Source organism: Euphorbia lathyris, chromosome 10 (genome assembly GCF_963576675.1).
Source record: "Euphorbia lathyris chromosome 10, ddEupLath1.1, whole genome shotgun sequence".
NCBI classification, from domain to species: domain Eukaryota; kingdom Viridiplantae; phylum Streptophyta; class Magnoliopsida; order Malpighiales; family Euphorbiaceae; genus Euphorbia; species Euphorbia lathyris.
The window spans coordinates 18,996,111-19,018,807 of record NC_088919.1 but is presented as its reverse complement, the minus strand read 5'-3'; the positions used below and the strand labels follow the sequence as shown (position 1 = coordinate 19,018,807).

The 22,697-nt window shown below is 43.1% G+C and overlaps 1 pseudogene; it reads right to left on the bottom strand.

The window, feature by feature from the left end:
* Positions 1 to 410: 410 nt before the first annotated feature.
* Positions 411 to 21,318, bottom strand: LOC136208035 (U-box domain-containing protein 11-like; annotated as a pseudogene).
* Between the last annotated feature and the right edge of the window lie 1,379 nt (positions 21,319 to 22,697).

The window sequence follows — 22,697 nt, the reverse complement described above, 5'->3', positions numbered from 1 at the left end:
CTTTTTGATAATTCCAGCCCTCACAGCCCTACCCTTGTTCCCTTGATAAATGCAAAGATTGAACAAGGTTGTCGCAGCGTCTTTTTTTCCTATTTGCCCTCCATTTTCAAGTAGCTCTACTAAAGCTGGTATTGCCCCGGATGCACCAATTATTATTTTGTTCTCATCCCCAAGTGACAAGCTAAAAAGTGTTGCTGCTGCATTCCCTCTTGCTTGTGCGCTCCCAGCTCGGAGAAGTTGAATAATAGACGGAATGGCACCAGCAAGCATTATCATTGCCTTGTTAGATTCATAAATGGAAAGATTTAGAATGGCAGTAACATAATTTTCTTATATTGACACATCTTTAGAAGTTAAAAGATTGACTAGAACAGGAACATATAGCTATTGCTTCTGCTATTAGTATCTTATTATCTTTGCTTCTTTGTGATAATTCCAGCCCTCACAGCCCTACCCTTGTTCCCTTGATAAATGCAAAGATTGAACAAGGCTGTTACAGCGTCTTTTTTTCCTCTTGGCCCTCCATTTTCAAGTAGCTCTACTAAAGCTGGTATTGCCCCGGATGCACCAATTATTATTTTGTTCTCATCCCCAAGTGACAAGCTAAAAAGTGTTGCTGCTACATTCTCTCTTGCTTCTGCGCTCCCAGCTCGGAGAATTTGAACAATAGAAGGAATGGCACCAGCAAGCATTATCATTGCCTTGTTAGATTCATATATGGAAAGATTTAGAATAGCAGTAACTGAATTTTCTTGTATATACACATCTCCAGAAGTTAAAAGGTTGACTAGAACAGGAATATATAGCTCCTACTTTTGCTATTAGTATCCTGTTATCTGTGCTTCTTTTTTATAATTCCAGCCCTCATAGCCCTACCCTTGGTCCCTTGATAAATGCAAAGATTGAACAAGGCTGTTGCAACGTCTATTTTTCCTCTTGGCCCTCCATTTTCAAGCAGCTCTACTAAAGCTGGTATTGCCCCAGATGCACCAATTGTTATTTTGTTCTCATCCCCAAGTGACAAGCTAAAAAGTGTTGTTGCTGCATTCTCTCTTGCTTCTATGCTCCCAGCTCGGAGAATTTGAACAATAGAAGGAATGGCACTAGCAAGCATTATCATTGCCTTGTTAGATTCATATATGGAAAGATTTAGAATAGTAGTAACTGAATTTTCTTGTATTGACACATCTTCAAAAGTTAAAAGGTTGACAAGAACAGGAATAGCTCATGCTTCTGCTATTAGTATCCTGTTATCTGTGCTTCTTTTTGATAATTCCAGCCCTCACAGCCCTACCCTTGTTCCCTTGATAAATGCAAAGATTGAACAAGGCTGTTGCAGCGTCTTTTTTTCCTCTTGGCCCTCCATTTTCAAGCAACTCTACTAAAGCTGGTTGTTAGACGAGGTGCCGCGGCCTAATCTCCCGGGCGGACCCGGGGGTGGACAACCTCATGGCGACGTAAGCGGTGATTGGCGCCGAAAGCAACCAATCGTGGAATCAAGTTGCTCGGCAGGACCAGAGCTCGGAGATATGGAAGAGTCGCCACCCACGAATGGGAAAATGAACACCGATCCCTTGCGGGAGACCGGTGTGGGTTCGGGAAACTTAGGTACGAGCCGAGAAGGCTAGCTCCTTTCCGGAGAAAGGCTACTAGGCACCCCGACATCGCCCGGTTATGAACCACCGGCCTCCTACTCAGCATGTTAGGCGATAACGGACTAATCGTATACTTCTTTAAGTTTAAAATTCATTTGAAACCCTTTTCTTTCTCTTTTTAGAAACCGTTTTGATCATATATTATTGAAAAGCCACATCAGTAAAGAATCACTCATTTATGTTTATACATACACAGAGAGGGGGAAGAAAGAAGTGATTTATTTACACCCGTATTAAATGTGATGTTGTGTGTTCATTCTACATTAACTTATTTTCCCCAAAACGAGTTCATTTACATGGTTCGCACCTTAATCGCCGTTGGAACGATTTAGGTTCGTTTTAAAACCCTGTTTGATGAAATTTACCCGAATCGCCGTTGGAACGACTCGAGTATTTGAAAACGTTTGAGATAAAAACCTTTTAATGAGAAAACATGGTTTAAACATACAAGTCAACTTTATTTTGTACAAATTCTTTAAGAAAATGATTCAAAAATTCTATTATTCGCAAAGAAAACGATTTTAATTACAATGTTCACTTGATCCGTCATTGGAACAGACTAAGGTTTTAAAACGTGGTGTTTTGTGAAACAATTTGAAATATTAACAAGAATGACTCTATTTATTTACATTAGAAATCTAAAAAAAACTCATTAGTTTAAATAATTCAATTGAAACTCTCTTTTGTGATTTATTTTCCCCACTTATTTTAATGGACTCTTTACTAATTATAATTACCATAATAAACCCATTTAAACCACCATCCATACTCAAACAAAGTCCACTTGAAACATGGACCCATGATGAAGCCCAAAAGAATAAAGAAAGCAATTCTAACATATATATATATATATTTAAATAAAAAATAGAATATGAAAATAAAAGTTAATACAAAAGCAACTATATGTATATAAAAATAATAGGTACAATATATCTATACTTTGAAAATGTGAAAATAGTAAGTAAATCTTATAACTAAGAAAATAACATTTACCCAAAAATAATTTCATTCAATAATCAAGATAACCCAAATATCCCAAAACTATATATATGTATACATAATTAATATAGTTTTAAATATAAAAAATGACACATACTAATATTTATCCATTATTTCTCAAAATATCAAGTAACTAATATTCAAAACATAGCCTAAATCAATAAAAAGGAAATACATATATATATACTTATACTTATATTGTAAAATAGAATAAAAATGATATACAAATATTCTAAAATAAATATATATGCTAAAGTTCTAAAATAATTTAAAAAAACATATATTACGCAATTATACATATATATACTAAGGATCAAAAGCTTAAAAGTTAAGAAAAAGGGACTGAAATGGCATTTTTTACATTTTGGCAGATTTACCGACGGAAAATCCGTTGGTAAACAGCATTTAGTGACAGAATTGGTAAATTACAGCAGCACTCCTAAATGTTTCCAGATTTATTCAACAGCTTTAAATTAAATCTAATTCAATCGTTTTGGATTTCCGAACTACAAAAAATGGATCATAGTCGAAAACGGAAGTTCCTAAAACGAAGTTTTTATTTTAAAACATTATCTGGAAATTTCTTTTAAATTAAAATGTTATAATTACAACGTTTTTGATACCCGAACTACCTTCTTATCGGATCACGGTTCGTATTGGGATATCAAAACGAGGTTTTTTATTTTAAAACAAAACCGAATTTTATTCGACACGAAACGAAAATTAAATAAATACGCTTAATTAAATAAAATGTGACAAAATAAATAAATGACTAAATGAATAAAAACTATAGTATATAAAAAAAATAAATAGGAGAAGAGAATAAATTAAATAAAATAAAGAGTCTAGTCCTCGGATAATACCTTGAATTCGGTATCTGACAGTCGAAGCCGATTGATTCCACGAACCGTGAGCTTCCGTTTTTTTATGAAAAATTTAGTAAAAATTGAACTTAGGGAATTTGGAGATTTTCAATTTTTAGGAAAAAAAATGTTTTCTCCTAAAAAAAATCAACTTCTTCTCTCTAGAAAAAATATTCTAGTGTGAGAAGCTCTCCCTCCCTCCCCCTTTTTCTTTTTTTTTGCATGGGGATCCGTGCCTTTTATAGGCAAACGGGTCCCCGGACCAATGGGCGACACCCAAAAGAAATTGGGCGTCGCCCATTGGGGCTGGGTGGCCGCCCAACAAGAGTTGGGCGGCCGCCCAACAATCGTTGGGCGATCGCCCAACAATCGTTGGGCGATCGCCCAACGGCGTCGGGCGAGCGCCCAACGCTTGGTTGGGCGCCCGCCGGATGACCCTCGGGGCGTGCCTCGAGCCATCGGGCGTGCGCACCCCGCGGCCGCCGAGCGCGCGTCCCGCGCCGCCGGACGCTCACACGTCACGGCCGCCGAACGCGCGCTTCGCGCTACCGGGCGCGTGCGCTCAGCGGCCCACGAGAGCGCGCCCCGTGCCACCGGACCCGGGCATTGCTCGGACGTCGAGAGCGTGCTACTTGCGGTGCGTCCGACGAACGCCGAGCGCACGTCCCGCGCCGCCGAACGGGCGTTCGACCATTGTCGTCCGCGTGCCGGATGCCGCTAAGCACCCGCGCCGTGCCGCTAATTTTCCTTCGCTTATTATTCTTTATATATTTTTCAAAACTTCCGGAATCAATCGCTTCAACCGTCTTGTTTTCAAGTTTTCATCACAAGTCCTCCGACTCGGTGTCTACAGTTGCCCCTACTTTTCTATTTTGACAGTGATGTGTGTGTTTCGAAAACGTTTTTTTTTGCTAACGTAACACATGCAATGTAAAACATATAAAAGTAAAAGACACGTAAAGAGTAGGAGGGAGCATACCTGACCTTCGCGCTGCGCGCTCCGGTGTCGTTCTCTGATTCCTTCCATCCTCGCCTCTGAATCGGCCGTTGGTGGATGTTTTTCTCTCGGAATCTAGCGTACGTTGACTATGGGTAAGAATGGTTAAAAAGCTACCTCGGTCGTTAACCGTAGGTAAGATGGCTAAAAAGCTACCTCGGTCGTGAACCGTAGGTAAGATGGCTAAAAAGCTACCTCGGCCGTGAACCGTAGGTAAGATGGCTAAAAAGCTACCTCGGTCGTGAACCGTAAGTAAGATGGCTAAAAAGCTACCTCGGTCGTGAACCGTAGGTAAGATGGCTAAAAAGCTACCTCGGTCGTGAACCGTAGGTAAGATGGCTCAAGGGCAAAAAAGGTTCTCTCTAACGATTCTGAATTCTTTTAAAACACCGTTGTCTGTATTTTCTCACTGGAGCTATCATCTCGGAGGTTCAATGGAAACAGGTTTTAGTCTGAAATGATATAGACTAATGATTGTTTTTCTGTTGACTGTCGTCTGTATTTTGACTGGTGTCACTGTTCTGTAAAAATTGGCTATTGTCTGGAGTTCATATCTTGACAGTATTGGTTGCTGTTTGAGAGAAATGCAGGTGGAAACGGACTACAAATCGGAGGTCTGTGCACCTAGTAATTAATTATTTACTTTTTACCTTTATGTCAAATCGTACTTTTTTCACTATTTACGGGAATGCCATTCCCTTTTCCTATATAAGGTGGTGGAGTTTCATTTCAACCCCACACCTTCTCTCCCCTCTTTCTCTCACTAGACTTCAATTTGGATTATTCTCGGGATGGATTTAGATGAATGGGATGGCACTAGAGGCATGGACGAGGTTTACGTAAACCTGGATAGAGTGGATGCCTTTCACGACCCTACGACGCATTTGAGCAGGACACGCTGCAACGAGGTAAGTAATTTCTCACTTTTATTCGATTCAAAATCTAGGCTTTAGCATTCCTATACGAACATGATTTGCATGCTAACCCTTAGACTGCCTTAGAGGACTTTAGCTAGAAAATGTGAATTCCTTTATTTACAAGTAACACATGTTTATCTTTGTAAGAATGCGCGCTATATGCATGTGAATAGTGACACTACGAATTTATGCATGCTAACAGTAAAAACGACGTGAATAGTGAAGATGTGAATAGTGCACGTGAATAGTGAAAACGTGAATAGTGCAAATGAATAGTAAAGACTTAGGTAAGAAACGTGAATAGTGCACGTGAATAGTGAAAACGCGAATAGTGCACGTGGATAGTAAAAACGTGAATAGTGCACGTGAATAGTAAAAACTTAGCTAATGCACGTGAATAGTAAAAACGTGAATAGTGCACGTGAATAGTAAAAACGTGAATAGTGAAAACGTGAATAGTAAAAACTTAACTAATGCACGTGAATAGTAAAGCCTAATCTATGCTCCTCGTCACCGCAGACGAGGGTGGATTAAAGAATTGACTAAACCTTACGTGAATGACCCTACAGGAGAGATTTTTACAGAAAATTGGTCCTAACTGACCGGATGTCTCTAGGTTAGAAAATGAAAGAATACCTAGTCTTAACGCGTTCTTATCAATTGCATGCTTTAGGCGCTGTATTTAAATTTTCTTATCTTATTCCTTTTTAGTTCATTGAGATTTCGGGGACCACCGCCGAGGTTCATTCGTGGTATGATAGGCTAGGCGCCGCGGCGAGAGCCCGCGTGCGTGAGTTGGGCTTCGATCCCTTTATTGTAGCGCTGCCCCGCACCAACGGGGTATGCGATCCTTTTGGCCTATGGGCCTTGTGTGAGCGGTGGGTTGATTCGACCCACACCTTCCACCTTTCCTTTAGGGAGATGACTATCTCGCCTCAAGATTTTTCGCTATTGACCGGATTGCGAGGGAGCAACACTCCCGTCCCTTTCCATTTTGGTATGATGCGACCGCGGGTCGACCCTGCTAGGCTTGCTGCCTTGATTGGACCGGGAGTTCGTCTATGCGCCAAGTCTACTCCGGCGAAGTTTGTTTCCACCGCGAGCCTCTTGAGTAGACGAGATTTTTGCGAGACTGACGATACCGACTTGGCGGTTCGTAGCTTCTTGGTATATGCTCTGAGTGAGATGATTTTCCGCACGAAGGGCGGGAAGGTACATGCGGGCCTCATTCAGGCGCTCAGCGATTTGGATGCAGCAGCTTCCTACGATTGGGCGGGGGCAGGCTTAGCCTTTCTTTACAAGTTTTTGGATCTGACTTGCCGGAAGCGCAAGGACTTCGGTGGTTATACCTTTGCTCTGCTGGTACGTGACGTCTTTTTGACTTATCCGTCTTATCTTCTTCGCATTTTTCACACCCCTAGTCCTCGTTTTTACCGCAGGTGTGGGTGTATGAGAGACACATCCTACCCAGCTGGTCTCGATCTTGACCGAGAGTACTGAGGCCGCCTTTCATGACTCAGTGGAGGGATTTTGACTTGAGCGCCGAGAGGAGTCGGACAGTGTCGCGGCTTCTGGATCGGATCGACTCGCTGACCCTCACACAGGTAGATTTTGCCTAATCATGCTTGGTTTTTTGTTTGAGTCTTTCTGACTTTCTCTTTGTGCATTTTTTAGATTAAGTTCCGATGGGACGACCTCGACTTCGGCCCTGGTTATACATATGTATCGATGATCCAGGAGCAGCAGTGTGTGCTCACCGGCCCCTGCGTGCGGGCGTGGTATTTAGGGGATCGAGGCATCACCGGAGTTAGGGACGCTCACTGGATGCCGGACGAGATCCCCGTCTCTATGTTCGCGGTGCGGACCCTGCCACTATCGGTCATTCGTCGGGACCTGACCCGTCGGTATGTTGGTAGAGCGGTGTGGATTCACGCCGGGGGCCGTGAGCCTTACTTGTCTACTTTGCTGAGCGCGAGGGATGCCCCGGCGGCGGCGATGGAGGTGGATCCGGTGGCAGATGTATTTTTGAGGGAGGCTGTCGCGGCAGTCTTTGGTCAGGAGGAGGTCCCGATAAGTGATTCCATTCCCTTTTTATTTTACCCCTTTTATTCATGAGATGTTCAGAGGTTTTATGGTGTGTTTTGTTTGCAGGAGGGATCCTGGAGGAGTGCCCACTTATCTGATTTCTTCGACGGCACCCGGGCTCAGACGCCAGTGTGCGAGCAGCCCTACTATGTTGGCGAGTCCTCCAGCGCTGCCCGCCCGGAGAGGTCTTCCCTAGGCGTGCCTATACCAGACTATGGGAGAGATTATGCTACGATCTGCTATGACGAGTCCGGAGCACCTTACGCGGGATTTGAGGCGGCCCCTCCTATCTTCTCCTCGAGGGTCCCGTTTGATCCCTCGGATGCTTCTCTGACCACGAGAGAGACTTGTACGGACTACGTGGGGCTGTCTGGTTATCTCCGAGACCGCCTCAGCTTGCGCTGCACCGATCACCTGGTATGTATCATTACTGTACTTTAGTGTAGTGAAATGTATGCATGTATGTATGATTTATGTTTTTGCCTATGCTGCCTTTTATCTGTTCTTTTTTTTTTCTTTTTCTGTAGAGTGATCTGCATGCCCACGAGCGGAGACAGAGTGAGCTAGTGCGGGAAGCTGATGCCCGAGTTGGTCATGTGTATCAAGAGAGGAACGACCACTGGTCGGGGATGATGCGACGGGAGACTGAGGGTCGCCTTGCCGTCGAGGAGAGGGCGCGTGATCAGTCGATCAAACGCCTTGCTGCAGAGGAGAGAGCACGAGCTGCTAATGAGAGAGCACGGGTTTCTGATGAGAGAGCGCGAGTTTCTGATGAGAGAGTGCGTGCTGCCGAGGAGGCACTATCTGCGGAGCGGGCATCACACCTGAGAGATTTTGAGAACTATTGGGACTTTCCTCCGTATTAGGCTCGTTATGTATTGCTTTGTAGCTTTCATTATTGCTTTGTAGCTTTCGTTGTTGCTTTGTAGCTTTTATTAGGGTTTCTCCGATGTATAGCTGATGTATAGGGAGTGGGGTGGATAGTAGGTAGGCTTTTTGTGAAGAGTAGGATAGGAAATGTATAACTCGTGATTCATATCACGATGCATTCAGTAGATTATGATGATTCCAATCATTCTCGTCAAATATATTCATGCCTTTATTTATTTACAAACAACAGAAATACTTAGTCTCTTATACATTGTTTTTGTAATTGCTCAAGTTATAACTATTGTTACCAGGACCCGCCTTTCGGTTTTCGGATCCCGGCGATTTTTCTCCTCCCCTTTTACTATCCCGGAATTTTTAAATGAGTGCCTTTTTGGGTTTTCACCCATTGGGATTTCCCTTATTGTTGCATAGGTCGCCCTTTGCGGGTTTTCAACCTATCGGGAATTTTTCTTTATTTTTCTTTTTTTTTTTTTTTACGAAAAGTATTTCTTAAGCCTATCCAGGTTGGTAGGTTCGGAGAATTCCATGCCGTCCATTGTGGTTAACTTCACCGCTCCTTTGCTTAGTATCTTCTTTAGACGAATGGTCCTTCCCAGTTAGGCCTGAACTTCCCCCTCGAGTCGGTGTGCGTCACACGGATCTGTTTCAGCACCAAATCTCCTTCTTTGATAGGGCTGGTCTTGACTTTTTTATTGAAAGCCCGAGCCATCCTTCTTTGATATAACTGTACATGGTAAAGGGCTTCCATCCTTTTCTCATCAACTAAAGCCAACTGCTCATATCACCTCTTCACCCATTTCGTTTCGGGAATTTCTGCTTCCACTGCGATTCTCAACGATCGCTTTTCGATCTCAATCGGCAGGACTGCTTCTGTTCCGTATACCAAGGAGAATGGCGTTGCCCCATTCGAGGTTCTGATTGTCGTGCGATAAGCCCACAACGCGAGTGGGAGGTGCTCATGCCAGTTCCGGTGTGATTCCACCGTCTTTACGAGAATCCTTTTAAGGTTCTTATTAGCTGCTTCTACTGCCCCATTAGCCTGTGGACGGTACGGAGAAGACCTGTGATGTTCAATGCCATATTCTCGGAAAAGATTCCTTACTTCCCCCTGAAACTGGACTCCGTTATCCATGATCATGTGATGAGGCACTCCGAACCTGGTGATCAAGTGTTTTTCAATGAACTTTCTCATCTGCTTGGATCCCAGTTTGCTAAACGACTCTGCTTCTACCCATTTGGTGAAATAATCGATGGCGACTGCAATAAACTTATGTCCATTTGAAGCATTAGGCCTTACTTCGCCGATGATGTCAATGCCCCAGGCAGCGAATGGCCAAATAGGTGCTAGCACATGTAGTTCCATGGCCGGAAGATGACTGCAATCGCCGTGGATTTGACAATCGTGACATTTCTTTGCATACTCGTTACAATCTCTTTCCATGGTGAGCCAATAGAAGCCTTGTCTGATAATTTTCTTAGCTAGTACTGCTCCTCCCATATGGGCTCCACAAATTCCCGAATGTACTGATTCCATTGCCTCGCGGGCTTCTCCCGCATCCAAGCATCTGAGTTGTAATCCATCAACGTGCCTTTTGTAAAGCAAGTCGTTGTGGATGACGAACTGACGAGCTAGCCTTCTAATCACAGCTTGATCCCTAGGTTCTGACTCTGCCGGATATGTCCCATCTTTCATGAAGTTCACGATATCGAAATACCATGGTTTTTCATCTGTCCCTAACAGCATTACGTCCTCGTAACATGGTTTGTGAGATCTTCTCAATACCAACGGCTTCGAAGCAAGGTTCCGGGGGTTGTCCCAAACTGACACCAAAGTAGCCAAGGCATCCGCCACTTGGTTCTGTGCTCGAGGAATATGATAGAAACGACATTCCTTGAATCTTTGTGCCAACCCTTCTAGCTGATCTAGATACGGACGTAGTCTTTCTTCTCTTACCTCCCAGTTTCCTTGTGCCTGTTCAATGATCAACTTTGAGTCCCCCCAGATTTCGACATATGACGCTCCCAGTGCTGCTAATGACTCTAAGCCATAAATGCACGCTTCATACTCAGCCATATTATTGGTGAGAGGGAAGGATAACTTCTTGGCCATCGGGATCCTTTCTCCTTCCGGTGAGGTAAGTAGTTATCCTACTCCGGCTCCATTTGAATTAACTGCTCCGTCGAAGAACATTTTCCACGGTATAACTTCGATTGCGTTCAAGTGCTCATCGGGGAAATCATAACTTATCTCTTCTTCCTCTGCATTCAGGGGCTGGTTGGCCAGAAATTCTGCCACGGCCCTCCCTTTGATAACCTTCTTCGTCACATATTCAATGTCAAACTCGGATAAAAGCAATAACCATCTGGCTAACTTCCCGGTCAAGGATGGGGTTCGGTATAGATACTTCACGGGGTCCATCCGAGAAATAATGATCACTTTATACGATTGGAAATAGTGTCGCAGTTTCTTTGTCAACCATACTACTGCCACATATGTCTTTTCGATCATGTTGTACTTGAGCTCGTACTCCAGGAACTTCTTACTCAAATAATACACCGCGTGCTCCACACCGGTGTCTCCCTCTTGAGCCAACATTGCCCCAATAGATCGCTCCTCAATCGCTACATAGAGGAGAAGCGGCTTTCCCAGTTTAGGCGGTCTCAACACTGGCGGATTAGACAAATAGCTCCGGACGCTCTCCAAAGCTTGCTGACACTTATCATTCCAAACAGCGGGTTGGTCTTTCCTTAGCAACTTAAAGATTGGCTCGCAGATTGCGGTGAGTCTTGCTATGAACCGACTGATATACTGAACCTGCCCCAGAAACCCTCTCACTTCCTTCTCATTTCTCGGCGCCGGCATCTCCTGTATACCCTTCACTTTATCAGGATCTACCTCGATTCCCTTATTTCCGATTACATAGCCTAAGATTTTCCCCGATGAAACGCCAAAAAAGCACTTCTTCGGGTTTAGCCTTAGCTTGAATTCTGCAATTCGGGCCAAAAACTTCTCGAGCGCGGCAAAATGCCCTTCTCTTGTCTCTGATTTGACCATCATATCGTCCACATAGACTTCTACCTCCTTGTGTATCATATCATGGAACAGTGCTGTGGCCATTCGCTGGTAAGTTGCCCCGGCATTTTTCAAACCAAACGGCATTACCCTGTAACAGTATGTCCCCCACTCAGTTGTGAACGAGGTTTTCGCTTTGTGCTTTTCGGCCATCTGAACTTGCATGTAGCCCATGAAACCGTCCACATTCGTGTGTAATACACTTGACGCTGCGCTGTCGATCAATACATCGATATGAGGTAATGCGAACTCATCCTTGGGGCATGCCTTGTTAAGATCTCTGTAATCAACGCGCATTCTCACTTTGCCGTCCTTCTTTGCGATGGGCACCACATTCGCGACCCAAGGGGGATAGTCGATTACTTCGATGAATCCTGCTTCTAACTGTTTCTTCACCTCCTCTCTGATCTTATCTGCCCATTCTGGTCTCATACGTCGGAGCTTCTGCTTTACGGGCTTCGCTTCGGGGTAAGTTGGAATGCGGTGGGTTATGATTGATTGATCAATTCCAGGCATGTCTTCGTATGTCCAAGCGAATACAATTTCGTATTTTTTAATTATTCTCTCAAATTCTTTTCTCTCTTCAATAGTTAATGCTTGAGCAATTTGTATAAGTTTAGGATTTTCATCCGTACCAAGATTGAAAGTTGACATTTCTATTGTATTGATTTCAAATGTAGGCATGTTATATGAATGAGAATGCATGGAATGATCATGATCGACATCAAGCAAGTAAGCAAAATCAGAATTCATTTCATTGATAGCATGGGTGATTACATCATCTGATTCAAACAAAGCAGTAATACAATTTTCATCATCAAGGTCCTCGGGTTTCTCATGAACTTTGGAGGTACTAGGCTCGTCCACCGCTCCCGCAGTTGCTTCAATAGTAACGACCTGCTCCTCGGCATTCAAGTCTAGCACTATAATCTCCTCGACAAAGCAGCTCGCCTTTCCTTTGCCCCAGTCGGACACATCATTGAAGATTTCGAATCCCGGCAGAATCTTTCCTTCTGTGCTAGTCCATGATTCGGGGGTTCCTGAATATGCCTTCCCATGCCCCTCGCTCACAAAATACTTCCTCAAGCCTACTTTTCCTTCAGCACTCGCATTGGACGGACTCCCCTGCTCATATCCCAAACCTCTCCGGGTTTTCTGACTCTTAAAGTCCGGAAACTCTGGCAGCCCCTGATGGTATGCTCCTAAACCCATTCCCGGGATGAAACCTCCCTTCATCATTTTCACCACATCGGTGGTCATGCTCGACTCGTAAATCCCGGAGACTTGGAATCCGGAGAAAAGTTGAGGCTCAATTCCCAGTGCTGCCACCGAGCTCAATTTCTCAGCTCTAATTGTTACTATCTCCTCCCCGAAGGGGAACTTAATCATTTGGTGGAGCGTGGAGGGCACACCTCCTAACTTATGGAACCAAGGGCGTCCCAACAGCACAGCAAAAGTTACCGGGATATCCAACACCGTGAACTCAGTTTCTTCCTCGTGCGGCCCCACTTTCAACTTGGCCTTGAAGACTCCTTCAATGTGCCTACGGCTGTCGTCATATGCTCTAATCACTGTTTCAGAGGCCGTCAAGTCTCCTCTTTCCACTCCCAACTTCGACAAGAGTTTCAACGGACAAACATTAATGGCCGATCCATCATCGACCATCACACAGCTAGTCTTCTTCCCGTTAATTTCCGCTCGGATATACAATGGCTTATTATGAGCCTTCCCCTCTTCTGGGAGATCCTCGTCAGTAAATGTGATCTCAGTCTTCTTTCGGGCCATAATTGCCCCTACTAGCGCTGCCGGCTCGGTATCGGTGGAAATAACCAAATTCTGCAACTCCTTTATCAGGTTCTCACGATGGTACTTAGAATGGCATAAAACTTCCCAGACTGTGGACTTAGCTTGCGTCTTCTTCAATTGCTCAAGAACTTGGTCATCGGGCTTAGGAGCCGACCCTTCCCCAATCTCAGTCTCTACCATTGGTGCCTTTCCCTCGGCCACACGACCTGATCTCGTCATTACCGCAATTTCCGGCTCATCATCCGATTCGTCCCAAATGTTAATAGGAACCCTTCGATTGGCATCCTCCTCGTCCGAGGAACTCTCCCAAATGTCCACGACCATTAAATCCATGACGTGAGGAACACTCGGATTCAGGAAAAAGGGATTCGCCGATCCGTACAAAGCCGAACCTATCAACTCATCATAGTCACGGAGGGACACCCGACTCATCCTTCTTGCGGCCAACGGAATAGCACCTCATTGTATGCACATAAGCTGCACCTTATCGCTCATTGTCTCATTACACTGCTCATAACGGTGCCTCCACCTTCTAGCATAATCCACAAAATGTTCCTCGGGGAATTGCCTAATCCTGTCCAGATCATCCAGGGATCCTGTCCATGGAATGTACATTTCATATCTCACCACAAAGGCATTTCGGAGCGGTATCCAATGACCCATCTCCTCCTCTGATAGACCCTGATGCCACAATAAGGCTTCACCCATCAAGGTTTCCAGAAAATGTTCATGCAACTCACACTGCGGAAATCCGGCGTCATACATATGATTGCGAAATATCCTCGTATGCTCCACAGGATCCTGGTATCCACCATACCTAGGCATTGCTAACACCGCATCAAGTGTTTGGTAAGACGGGGAGTCAGGGGTTTGCTCTGCCAGCATCCATACTGTATACTCCTTGATAAATATTTTCGTCATTGCTGCCCAATCGGTCTTAACATACATCGGCAGCGACATGTACCACATTAACGGTTCACCCATCAACGAATTACAAAACAAGCTAGTGATCTCTTCTTCTTTAAAACCCAAGGGTGCCATAGCCGACAAGTAAAAATGAAGGTGTTCCATAGGATCCTTATTGCCATTATATTTGCTAACCCTCGGTAGCGGACGCTTGATAGGTCCAATCTGCATTGCGAAGTGCTCTGCGGCCCTGTCCTCGGCTCTTTGGTACTTTTCTAAGAATAAATCTGATAATTGATCCCAATCATGCTTGCAAGAGTCGGGTAATGAGTGGAACCATTCCAAAGGATCGCCTACCAGCGAATGATGAAACCACTGAGCTATCTCATCTACTCCGAAGGATTCAATAAACATGTTGTGCATATATTCACGCAAGTGCGCCTCGGGATCTCTTCCTTCACTAAACAAACTCAAATCTGGCACAATAGTCCGAGACGACCCTTCTCCGGTCTCTTCAGCACTATCCTCATCATACGGTGCTCCACCATCTGACCCTTCTTCCATCGGTTCATCCTCTCGTTCCTCACCCAAGAAGGACACATACAGACCTTTTCCCACATTGCTTTTTTCGACGGAGTCCAACAACTCCTCTACATCTTCCTCAAAGGATTCCATTACTACAGTTTCTGTCAAACCAGCTCCGATCACGCTCACCCTATGATTAGGCAATGGATTGCGCCTAACGGAAGGGTTTGCTGACGAAGGATCAGCTATCTTCTTCTCCTCAATCAAATCTTGGATTTCGTGTTTCAGTCTCTCGCAATTCTCAATCGTATGCCCATAATTGCTGTGGAACTCGCAATATCCCCTAGCTTGTATCTGCGGAGTAGGTTGAGCTTTGTTATACGGGGTAAGGGCTTTCAACAATCCCTTTTTCTGCAGACGCTCGAAAACTTTAGCATAGGTCTGATCGAACTTGGCGAACCGCCTCTTTTCAATAGAATTAAGATCAACCACTTTCACTGCTGCGGATTCCGTACTCGCGCTAGGCCCTCCGGCACTATATCCAGACTTCGTCCACTTGGTATAAGCTTTCTTCGGCTCCCCACCACCTTCGACAGTCAAGGCACAACTATACATCTGATTGAAATCCGTAAACGGCATATACCGCAACTCATTCTTGATATACGGCAACGTGTTGCCAACCACCATTCGGATCTGATCCTGCTCGAGCGGCTTTTGTTTCATCACTGCGGCCTTAGCCCTCCATCTTTTCACAAAATCGGAAAAGGATTCCCCAGCCTGCTGCTTAGTGCTCTCTAACTCCTTCAAAGTGACCTCCAGCATGGTGTTAAAGCTATACTGAGCGATGAATGACTTCGCTAATTCTTTCCAATCCCTCTTTGTCAGCATTGGTAACGCATGAAACCATGTGAGGGCAGCCCCCTCTAGGTAGGTGTTAAACAGCCCCAGGACTTGATCCTCAGTTAGGATCGTGTGCTTCATCATAGCAACATACTGATTCATGTGAGCGGTGGGATCTCCAGTTCCATCAAACTTTTTCATGTCGGGGAGCCGAAATTTCAAAGGCAAAGCTGTTGCCGATAAACAATTCTTCAAGTTATAAAAGTCCTGACTCCCGGAACTTCCCTCGCGCAAGTCCTGCACTTCCTGTGTGATATGTTGCTTCCACTCCTCTTCCTTAGCTTTCTCCTTTTCCAGCTGTTTTCGGATATAATCCTGATAATCCTCCTCATTCCCAAAGCGAGGGCCATCGTTCACCTCATTCTCAGCACGCTTACTACCACTCTTGTTGTCCTTCAGTGCTAACTCAGCTAGCTGGGCCAAGATTGCGGCCAGCTGATCATTGATATTGTTCACAGAATTCTCCAATTCAGCCACTTTCTCGTCGGTCGCAGACATACTGACGGAAGACTGAGTATACCCAGACGAAGATGATTCAGAAGCCACAACTACTAATTCCGAACTGTCTACTCGTAGTTGATCAAACTGTCTGACAAGCCGATTACTCTCGCGAAACCACAACCGCTTAATGATGACGTCTGCGCGAACGGTATCCATTAGTATGTATGCATGATTTTTATATGCATGATTCGTGGTGTGTGCGTTTATTTATTTATGATTATAAGATAAGAAGAACAAACGTTAGTTCTATTTACATGTATCACAACATCTCTCTTCCATCCTTATTCCTCCACACACTCGTCGGTCCAGGTCTCTTTTCTAGGATTTTGGTTTTTGGCTCACATTGCGGTCCAGGGGACGCGTGATGCCGTCGATTATTGTGGGAAATTAAATCATTCATCAGACAACACAGTTCGTTTTGATGTATCCACGTTTGGTGACTAAAAAAATTGACCAAGTTGGATTGTCCTTTCAGAATAACTCGTCTTTTGTCCTTTTGCGAGACGCATTAATTCGGGTTTTGACTCCCTTTGAGCGCATCTCAGTTTTTAGACGTGGTTCGAGTTATTCTTCTAGTTCAATCGTTCGTTATTGTCGATGACTCGTTCCCTTTTGTTCGCGTGGGTTCATGTCTCGATTTTGGATTACAACGGGATCTTTTGGATCCATCGAGAGACGTAACCACATGTTTATTTAGTGATGGAATCACTTTTGGATTTTATTCTAGGGAATGGACTCATCGCGTAACGCGTTTGTTCTTAGCGTCGAGGATCCGTTTGCTCATTTTAGCTACGTGAAAAAGACGGCGAGTCTTATTTTGAGCGCACAGTAACCTTTCGGCTAGCAACAGTTCGTTGTTCTTCCCAATCCACGGGATATATCATCTTAGTGTGGTTATAGAAAACCAACCTTTCGTTAAATCGCGTGTTTGTTCGAAGCGAGGATATCACCGTTTTCTTTCCTTTAGGCGTGAATTTAAGCAAACACGTATATCGGGCCATATTTCTTGCAGTTTTGGTAACGGTCGAAATGATCGAGTCGTTAGTCAAAACCCACAGTCTCGTCCATATGGCGCAATTATATGGTTTGGCTTAATTCGGCTTCGAGATTTTAAACGGGGTATACACTCGTCCGAGGCACGTATTCAACGACATTGGTTTATTTTCTTTAACTACTCTCGGTATTGATATATATCGTAGATTCGGAATGATTTTGGTCGTTTAGTTCATTTTTCTCTTCTTTATTTTCTTAGTCATCTGTACGGACACATCCATTTCTCTTAAGAACGACACGAGGCATAACGTAAAAGCTCGTCTTTCATTCGGAAGGGACAGGCTACTTGTGCGAAACTTTTCGCGTTATGACAGGGTCGTTCAGGACATAAATGTTCTTCGTTTTCGTTTCGTCTTGATCTCGTTTTATCCCAATTTATTTAAAGAATGTGAATAACGGCTATTGTTAATATAGTCTTTTGTATCGAAATGTAATTATCCTTAACATTAAACCGATTCATACTTAATACGTGCTTACGTCATAACACATTTCCTAAACACGTGCCTTCGTCGGGACACCGAAAGGGACAAGGCGGGTCGCACATGTTCATTCATATGAGATGACTAAGTCGTCTTTAGTTCAAATCGTTTCGATGTTTTAGGGTAATTAGTATGTCGATTCATGAGTATATATTAACGCATCGTCTTATTTTCTTTACATAATTTAGGATTAGACACGTATCATGGCGGTTTGAAAACACGAACTGATTCATTTATCACATCAAAAATAGTAACGGGTAATCCTATGGAAACTTCTAAGGCTACTATATGCTGACACGGCTGACCGCGGGACCTCACAGGACCGCACAGATTCGCCCCTAACGAATGGATGGGGACCCTCTGGCGCCTTACTGTAAGGGGGAACTTACGCTAGCCTCTTTCGAAAAGAAGTAAAACGATCCGTCCCCGTTAAGGGCTTAATACACGCCTTCCGGAATCAAATTTCTCGCTTCCCCAGCAGAGTCGCCACTTGTTAGACGAGGCGCCGCGGCCTAATCTCCCGGGCGGACCGGGGGGTGGACAACCTCATGGCGACGTAAGCGGTGATTGGCGCCGAAAGCAACCAATCGTGGAATCAAGCTGCTCGGTAGGACCGGAGCTCGGAGATATGAAAGAGTCGCCACCCACGAATGGGAAAATGAACACCGATCCCTTGCGGGAGACCGGTGTGGGTTCGAGAAACTTAGGTACGAGCCGAGAAGGCTAGCTCCTTTCCGGAGAAAGGCTACTAGGCACCCCGACATCGCCCGGTTATGAACCACCGGCCTCCTACTCAGCATGTTAGGCGATAACGGACTAATCGTATACTTCTTTAAGTTTAAAATTCATTTGAAACCCTTTTCTTTCTCTTTTTAGAAACCGTTTTGATCATATATTATTGAAAAGCCACATCAGTAAAGAATCACCCATTTATGTTTATACATACACAGAGAGGGGGAAGAAAGAAGTGATTTATTTACACCCGTATTAAATGTGATGTTGTGTGTTCATTCTACATTAACTTATTTTCCCCAAAACGAGTTCATTTATATGGTTCGCACCTTAATCGCCGTTGGAACGATTTAGGTGCGTTTTAAAACCCCGTTTGATGAAATTTACCCGAATCGCCGTTGGAACGACTCGAGTATTTGAAAACGTTTGAGATAAAAACCTTTTAATGAGAAAACATGGTTTAAACATACAAGTCAACTTTATTTTGTACAAATTCTTTAAGAAAATGATTCAAAAATTCTATTATTCGAAAAGAAAACGATTTTAATTACAATGTTCACTTGATCCGTCGTTGGAACAGACTAAGGTTTTAAAACGTGGTGTTTTGTGAAACAATTTGAAATATTAACAAGAATGACTCTATTTATTTACATTAGAAATCTAAAAAAAACTCATTAGTTTAAATAATTCAATTGAAACTCTCTTTTTGTGATTTATTTTCCCCACTTATTTTAATGGACTCTTTACTAATTATAATTACCATAATAAACCCATTTAAACCACCATCCATACTCAAACAAAGTCCACTTGAAACATGGACCCATGATGAAGCCCAAAAGAATAAAGAAAGCAATTCTAACATATATATATATATATTTAAATAAAAAATAGAATATGAAAATAAAAGTTAATACAAAAGGAACTATATGTATATAAAAATAATAGGTACAATATATCTATACTTTGAAAATGTGAAAATAGTAAGTAAATCTTATAACTAAGAAAATAACATTTACCCAAAAATAATTTCATTCAATAATCAAGATAACCCAAATATCCCAAAACTATATATATATGTATACATAACTAATATAGTTTTAAATATCAAAAATGACACATACTAATATTTATCCATTATTTCTCAAAATATCAAGTAACTAATATTCAAAACATAGCCTAAATCAATAAAAAGAAAATACATATATATATACTTATACTCATATTGTAAAATAGAATAAAAATGATATACAAATATTCTAAAATAAATATATATGCTAAAGTTCTAAAATAATTTAAAAAAACATATATTACGTAATTATACATATATATACTAAGGATCAAAAGCTTAAAAGTTAAGAAAAAGGGACTGAAATGACATTTTTTACATTTTGGCAGATTTACCGACGGAAAATCCGTTGGTAAACAGCATTTAGTGACAGAATTGGTAAATTACAGCAACACTCCTAAATGTTTCCAGATTTATTCAACAGCTTTAAATTAAATCTAATTCAATCGTTTTGGATTTCCGAACTACCAAAAATGGATCATAGTCGAAAACGGAAGTTCCTAAAACGACGTTTTTATTTTAAAACATTATCTGGAAATTTCTTTTAAATTAAAATGTTATAATTACAACGTTTTTGATACCCGAACTACCTTTTTATCGGATCACGGTTCGTATTGGGATATCAAAACGAGGTTTTTTATTTTAAAACAAAACCGAATTTTATTCAACACGAAACGAAAATTAAATAAATACGCTTAATTAAATAAAATGTGACAAAATAAATAAATGACTAAATGAATAAAAACTATAGTATATAAAAAAAATAAATAGGAGAAGAGAATAAATTAAATAAAATAAAGAGTCTAGTCCTCGGATAATACCTTGAATTCGGTATCTGACAGTCGAAGCCGATTGATTCCACGAACCGCGAGCTTCCGTTTTTTATGAAAAATTTAGTAAAAATTGAACTTAGGGAATTTGGAGATTTTTAATTTTTAGGAAAAAAATGTTTTCTCCTAAAAAAATCAACTTCTTCTCTCTAGAAAAAATATTCTAGTGTGAGAAGCTCTCCCTCCCTCCCCCTTTTTCTTTTTTTTTTTTGCATGGGGATCCGTGCCTTTTATAGGCAAACGGGTCCCCGGACCAATGGGCGACGCCCAAAAGAAATTGGGCGTCGCCCATTGGGGTTGGGCGGCCGGCCAACCTAGTGTTGGGCTACCGCCCAACCTTGTTGGGCGGCCACCCAACATATGTTGGGCGATCGCCCAACAATCGTTGGGCGATCGCCCAACGCTAGGTTGGGTGCCCGCGCCCAATCTCCGTCGGGCGTTCGCCCGACGTGGTTGGGCGCCCGCCCGACGACCCTCGGGGCGTGCCTCGAGCCATCGGGCGTGCGCACCCCGCGGCCGCCGAGCGCGCGTCCCGCGCCGCCGGACGCTCACACGTCGTGGCCGCCGAACGCGCGCTTCGCGCTACCGGGCACGTGCGCTCAGCGGCCTACGAGAGCGCGCCCCGTGCCGCCGGACCCGGGCATTGCTCGGACATCGAGAGCGTGGTACTTGCGGTGCGTCCGACGGAAGCCGAGCGCACGTCCCGTGCCGCCGAGCGGGCGTTCGACCATTGTCGTCCGCTTGCCGGATGCCGCTAAGCACCCGCGCCGTGCCGCTAATTTTCCTTCGCTTATTATTCTTTATATATTTTTCAAAACTTCCGGAATCAATCGCTTCAACCGTCTTGTTTTCAGGTTTTCATCACAGGTCCTCCGACTCGGTGTCTACACTGGTATAGCCCCGGATGCACCAATTATTATTTTGTTCTCATCCCCAAGTGACAAGCTAAAAACTGTTGCTGCTGCATTTTCCCTTGTTTCGGGGCTCCCAGCCCGGAGAATTTGAACAATAGAAGGAATGGCACCAGCAAGCATTATCATTGACTTGTTAGATTCATATATGGAAAGATTTAGAATAGCAGTAACTGAATTTTCTTGTATTGAAACATCTTCAGAAGTTAAAAGGTTGACTAGAACAGGAATATATAGCTCCTGCTTCTACTATTAGTATCCTGTTATCTGTGCTTCTTTTTTATAATTCCAGCCCTCATAGCCCTACCCTTGGTCCCTTGATAAATGCAAAGATTGAACAAGGCTATTGCAGCGTCTTTTTTTCCTCTTGGCGATCCATTTTCAAGCAGCTCTACTTAAAGCTGGTATTGCCCCAGATGCACCAATTGTTATTTTGTTCTCATCCCCAAATGACAAGCTAAAAAGTGTTATTGCTGCATTCTCTCTTGCTTCTACGCTCCCAGCTCGGAGAATTTGAACAATAGAAGGAATGGCACCAGCAAGCATTATCATTGCCTTGTTAGATTCATATATGGAAAGATTTAGAATACCAGTAACTGAATTTTCTTGTATTGACACATCTTCAGAAGTTAAAAGGTTGACTAGAACAGGAATATAAAGCTCATGCTTCTGCTATTAGTATCATGTTATCTATGCTTCTTTTTTATAATTCCAGCCCTCACAGCCCTACCTTTGTTCCCTTGATAAATGCAAAGATTGAACAAGGCTGTTGTAACATCTTTTTTTCCTCTTGGCCCTCCATTTTCAAGCAGCTCTACTAAAGCTGGTATTGCCCCGGATACACCAATTATTATTTTGTTCTCTTCCCCAAGTGACAAGCTAAAAAGTCTTACTGCTGCATTCTCTCTTGCTTCTGTGCTCCTAGCTCGGAGAATTTGAACAATAGAAGGAATGGCACCAGCAAGCATTATCATTGCCTTGTTAGATTCATAAATGGAAAGATTTAGAATAGCAGTAACTGGATATTCTTGTATTGACACATCTTCAGAAGTTAAAAGGTTGACTAGAACAGGAATATATAGCTCCTGCTTCTGCTATTAGTATCCTGTTATCTGTGCTTCTTTTTGATAATTCCATCCCTCATAGCCCTACCCTTGGTCCCTTGATAAATGCAAAGATTGAACAAGGCTATTGCAGCGTCTTTTTTTCCTCTTGGCGATCCATTTTCAAGCAGCTCTACTAAAGCTGGTATTGCCCCAGATGCACCAATTGTTATTTTGTTCTCATCCCCAAGTGACAAGCTAAAAAGTGGTGTTGCTGCATTCTCTCTTGCTTCTATGCTCCCAGCTCGGAGAATTTGAACAATAGAAGGAATGGCACCAGCAAGCATTATCATGGCCTTGTTAGATTCATATATAGAAAGATTTAGAATAGCAGTAACTGAATTTTCTTGTATTGACACATCTTCAAAAGTTAAAAGGTTGACAAGAACAGGAATAGCTGCTGCT